The sequence below is a fragment of the Psammomys obesus genome, unplaced genomic scaffold, assembly GCF_907164565.1.
Source record: "Psammomys obesus unplaced genomic scaffold, mPsaObe1.curated_primary_1811, whole genome shotgun sequence".
Taxonomy (NCBI): Eukaryota; Metazoa; Chordata; class Mammalia; order Rodentia; family Muridae; genus Psammomys; species Psammomys obesus.
Window position 1 is genome coordinate 22,594,378 of NW_026596079.1, and position 6,008 is coordinate 22,600,385.

Consider the following 6,008-nt stretch of genomic DNA (forward strand, 5'->3'; position numbering starts at 1 on the left):
GGCTCATAGTCTGAAGACAAAGTCCATCATGGGCAGGAAGGCATGATGGTCCGAATGAGACAGCTGGCCATGATGTGTCCATAATCAGGAAGCAAAGAGATGAATGCTGCCCCTCAGCACAATTTCACCTTTTTATCCGGTCAGAGATCCCAGTCTGTGGGATGCTGGACTCTCCTTCAGGTTGGGCTTTTCTCCTCAGGTAAACCTTTCTGGAAATACTTTCATAAATCCATTCAGATGTATGCTTCCATGGTGAGTCTGAATCCAGTCAGAATGACAAGGAAGACTATCTTCCATACATCTTTAACTCAATATTCACATAAAGGTGTTCCTTTAAGTTCAACCTTTTTATAAACAAACTGTTTTTTTGAAGAAGCAATGCAGTCTTGCACATTAATTCTCTGAAAACTATCTCATCTAAGCTTCTGTTTCCCAAGGTTAGATTTAGTTAAGAAAGTTTCTTCCCCAGAAAGAAACAGTTAATTGTCCATGAACAGAATAGTCCTAAGGATCCCATCTATCATATTTCCATTAGGCAGGCACAGACAAATTCCACAGGAGTTTGAAAACATTAAGAATTGTTAAATTAATACGAGTAATAAGCAGATTTCCCAGAGAAGAAGTGGTCAACGTTTTACTTGAACAGGAGCCCTGAATAAGCATGTTTCTTTAAGATGCTGTTGCTGTGAATATTTACTTGTTCAGAAGCCTTTGGGTGAATGTTTGTTTGAAAAAATAAACCACTGTTTAATTGAGGAACCAATTCTTGGGACAGTGTAGTCACTAAGATGGATATCTGGATTTTGAGAAATTTCATTTGAAGTAATTGCAGTGATTGGCAGGAAAGGTCACACATTCTGTCAGCAAGATGTCATGCCTCTTTATTGATTGGAACAGATCCCTCTGTGATGGACTGCTGACATTTTTGTTCTGACTGCATAATATGCATCTCCATAGATACTATAAATTAGGTAATAATTTCTAGCTCAACACTTACCTTTTATGTGTATATGCTTGGATGTATGTTTTTTGGACTTTGGCAGGGTGAGATTTAGAAAAGTATAACCACCATTAACTATAATGGTCATGTTATAGGATGAACATCTTATCCTTCCCCCCAAATTTTTATTTTAAATCTAATTACACCAATGGAATGATATCAGGAAAAGTATCTTAGTTAGAGTTTCAATTACTGTGAAGAGACACCATGACCATGACAACTATTATGAAAGAAAACATTTAATTGAAGCTAGCTTACAGTTTCAGAGGCTTAGTCCATTGTCACCACGGCAGAAGCATGGCAGCATGAAGGCAGACCTGGTGCTGGAGAAGGAGCTGAGAGTATCAGGTGTACATCTTGATCCCCAGGCAGCAGGATGGGACTGCCACATTGGGTGTGGCTTGAGCATCTGAAACTTCAAAGCCCACCACCAGTGGCCACTTCCTCCAATAAGGCCACACCTACCACAAGGCCACTCTTAATAATGCCACTTGGTATGGGCCTATGGAAGCCACTTACATTCAAAACGCAACAAAGAGTGTTGGTAGAGATGACTAAATCATGAGGATGGAGTCCAATTCTTTTATGTCACAGTATACTTCCTCCTACATAAAGGCTCACCACCTTGCAGTGATCTTTCTTCCAGACCCTCACTGCCTTCTCACCACCTGCTAACAGGCTCAATTTTCAGCTCTCATTTTTAAAGTCACACAAGGTCAGAGATCCCCTTTGCAAAGTATCTCTTTTTACTTAGGCATGATTATGGTTTTTTCTGGTGATTGATTAAATTTAATGTTCAAAACGCATTATTTTGATGTACAAGTGACATGAACTTTGGACCACTCCAGTGAAGTAGCTATTTATCTATTCCAGAACACTGAGGACAGAGCCTAAATTAACCAGAGAAGTTGCCTTTTCATATAATTTGTAAATAAATAATTAACGAAACTAAAAGGTTTGCATCCAGTTTTCAACATAGTATACAGTACCTTTAAAATCAGAAAATTGAAGTTTAGAACATTATTTATTAAGACAATAGAAAACAAGGATGAAAAGATCAGGTCAGTAACCTGTCATCACTTTGATTTTTTTCCTGTTCTTCTATTTCAGAATGAAGGTTCTTCTTGGTAATAGGGAAATAACAAGAATAATGTTCTTATTCTTCAAGTTAATGCTCTTTAATACACATGAATTCAAAATGAGTATTCTCTATTTTCAGTGGAGGAAGCTTAAGCATACAAAGTTTCAAACAACTGATCAGTCACCTCAGAGTGCTTGTCACCTCAGAACATGGCTTGTCTCTCAGATCACCTAAGCCAAACATTGCCTGGATTTCAGCTATTCTGATTATGATGATGGTTATAAATGACATTCTATAGGTAATGAATAACAGGTAATGAGCTGCTATATTAAAAAGATAAATTGTTCCACCAAGAGAAGCACCCAGTGTTTAGGTACATTATTCTAAGATTTAGAAGTGACTGGTAGAGAAGGTAAAGCTATGGACAATGCTGTTGGCATAAGCAGCAACATGGGCAGTGAAAATGTTTTAATATAGGATTTGATTTAAAAATTTCAGGAGAAAGAATTTGTAGTCCATATGAAAAAGTCTTGCCAAGAAAGCTAGCACAATGCATACCTGGTGCCTAGGAACACAGGTTAAGTTTACAGGACTCTGATTACTATACCAATGGCCTCTGCCTGTGAGGGACCTCTCTGTCACAGGAAGATGAATGTAGTCTTCCACATTACTGTTCAAATGTGTCCCCTCAGGGTTAGTGCATATCTCCAGGTCTATTCCAATTAATTCTTGAGATGAACTGTAGCTTCAAGTGTTCAGGGCCTGGAAGATCACTTGGGAATATCCCAAGAGGTTGATCAGATTGGTACAGGAACATAACAAATGAAATGACCAATAACTCACAGTCTCTTGTCACTTTCCTGCTAGCAAGTGATTAATGAACAGCCCACAAAGTCTGAGATACACAACCAATACCTGCTCTGTTGGTGATTCAAGATAAATGATGTTCCAATTTGTGTCAAGTGGCAAATGATAACCAAATTAGCATCACTATTTCAGCTAATTAACCAATTCCCACAGTCACAACTATCAAGTTTATTTTTTATTTTTGTTTTTTGGTCTGTGTAGTTGCAGGGATCCAGAGGCTGAGCTGTAAATTTCAGGGATTATCACAGAAAAATACCGGGTTCATACCCTCAGAAGTATAAATTCACCTTGTGCTCCTAGAAGTTTTCTAAAGGCTGCAAACAATAGTAACAATTAAAACTTATGTAGTAATAATTAAAATGTAATGAAAGCCAGAAGTAATGACACAAGGCTGCAATCCCAGCACTAGAGGGGTAGAGGTAATAGGATTCAGAGTTCAAGGCTAGTCATGCCTAAGTAGGAAGTTTAGGAAGTTTAAGACAGTCTGTACTACAGCAGACTGTCTAAAATTAAATAAGTAAAACACACACATAACACACTATATATATGTATATATATGTTTATATATACGTATACATACACACATATATCTTACTAATAATTGGGTGATAATCTTTTTACCAAATTCCCATAAATCCTTAAGTATTTCCAATTTGTAGCTTGCTTAATACTCTATACAAATAAAGAAACATAAATGACTTAAGCCATTTGTCTGAGGTTTCAATATCCCATATATCCCATTACAGCACTATGATAATAATGTTGATAATCACCATCCAGAATCCATAGTTTGGGGAGGTGGTTCACTCAGTAAAGTGCTTAAAGTGCTTCTAATACAAGCATGAAGACTAGAATATTATCCCACAAAACCCAAGTTAAAAATACAGATGTGGTGATGCATGCCTGTGATTCCAGAACTGGGGTGGTGGAAACTTTCATGGTATCCAAAATCACATTAAGCTGGATGCGATCCTGTTGTCTCTATCACACAAATGCTGGAAAAATCAGGTCCAGGGCAGGCATGACAGCACATGCCTTTATTGCCAGTACTTGCCAGACAGAAGCAGACAGAGGCAGATCTCCATGAGTTCAAGGCCAGCCTGTCTATAGAGTGAGGTCAGGACAGGCGGAGCTACCTAGAGAGACTCTCTCTCTCTCTCTCTCTTTCACCACAATCCTTGACTTTGAAAATGCTTCTTATCAGCACTAATTTACTTTGTATGCAATCTTTATTTAATGCTTAAAACTACATGCATGTTGACATATATTTAATATGATTTAAAATGGTTCTATTTACAATACCAGGGGTTTTGTTGTTGTTAAAACAGAAACACGCTCAGAAAGACATGAATCTTTTTGTAGTTGACACTTCAGAATAAAATATTTTTGGAGGGTAGAGTAGGAGAAAAAGGAAGTTTACTTAAATTTATAATTCCGTATTATAATCGATCATTGTGGAAAAGTCAGGGCAGTAACTTCAAATTAGTCACATCACATCCATCATCAAGAGCTGAGAGAAAAGAAAACATACATATGCGGTTGCTTGCTTTTGCTCATTTTTATTTCTCCACTTTTATGCAGATAAATGCTCCCTGCTCAGGGAATGGTCCTGCCCACAATGGAGTATTTACTAATACTATTTATTAAGACAGTGCCCTACAGACAGGTCCACAGGTTAATTCAACGTCTGTAACATGTCCCTCATTGCAACTCTTTCAGTGTGATTCTTGGTTGTGTCATTCCTGCATACTGACATCATGTTTCATTTTGAGAGAAATGCTTTCAGTTAATTTTCCAGACATCTATCTCATGGACGGAAACAATAGCTCTGCCATTAGCGGAGAGTTTGAAAGTTAACATGTGGATTTACTTGGGTCTGAAGTGTTGCTATCTCGAAGTTGCAGCAGTAGAAACTAAAGCACCGGAAGCTGGTGTAGAACCATGCAACCTTTCCTTCCTCCAAGGTGTGTTAATAAACCACTTTGAACTCGTGACAGTATGAGATCTACCCTTCTGTGAAGAGGTGGATGCTCCAGTTCTTGTTGACAGAAGAATTTGCCCTATTCAAGAGACATCTCACCTACCCTGCTCCTGATAAGGAAGCCAGTTCTGCAGGGACTTCAGTCATGCTGTAACCAGCGTTGACTGACCACCTACAGTCTTGAGAGCTACCTATGGCAACTTGGAATGAAAATAAATTTGGACACAATCACGTCCACCTTTGAAACAGGCAGTGAGAGGACTTGTGGGTGGGACAAAGGCTTCTACGCAAATCTCTAAACGTGCCAACAGCAGAGGGCAGTGAAGAGGCGCTAGATTAGAAACTCAGTGATAGGATTCTCAGGAGATAACAACCCTTTGGGAGGAGGTTGGTAGGAAAGGAAGAGATGCTTATAAGGTTTTCCCACGCCAGGTATGAAGAATTTATTTTGTTTTCCCCTACGTCTTGACAACCTCAAACAAATAAATGAGTTTAAAAAAATGCCTCCTGCGGATCCAAGACACTTTGCACATTAATGACTACAAACTTTCCCAACAGTGCTGAGAAAAATGCTATGTCTGCTAGAGAGGAATTGTTTGGGGAGCTCCAGAACCTTTGGGTGGGGATTCAGACAATAGGCCAAAAGGAAACCCCAGACTTCTTCCAGAAAGGGAACAGTGTCTGGGACATTCGGTAAACTACTGCTGTAGTTGAAACCTGGAATAGAGGAGCTACAGCCCTTGGGCTGCCCAGCGGCTCCCCCTCGTGTGCCCAGCTTCTCACCGCAGGTCACAGAGACCCTGAGGCTAGCCTCTGGCGGGACGAGGCTCAGAATCCTCAGAGGCAGCGGGACAGCTGCCGCCTTGTTGCACAGCTCAGCGGTGGCTTTTTCCTTCTTTTCTTCTCTCTCCCCGCCCCCTTTCCCCAGGCAGAAATCAGTCATCCCTGCTCCCCCTCCCCTTGCCCCACGCCTCCGTGCAGGATCCTCCCACTCTGGCGCCTAAAGCGTTAACCCGTGCCCCTACCACTAGAGCGAGGGTTCCTAAAAAGGAAAGGTACACGGTTGCCTCAGGAGAGAC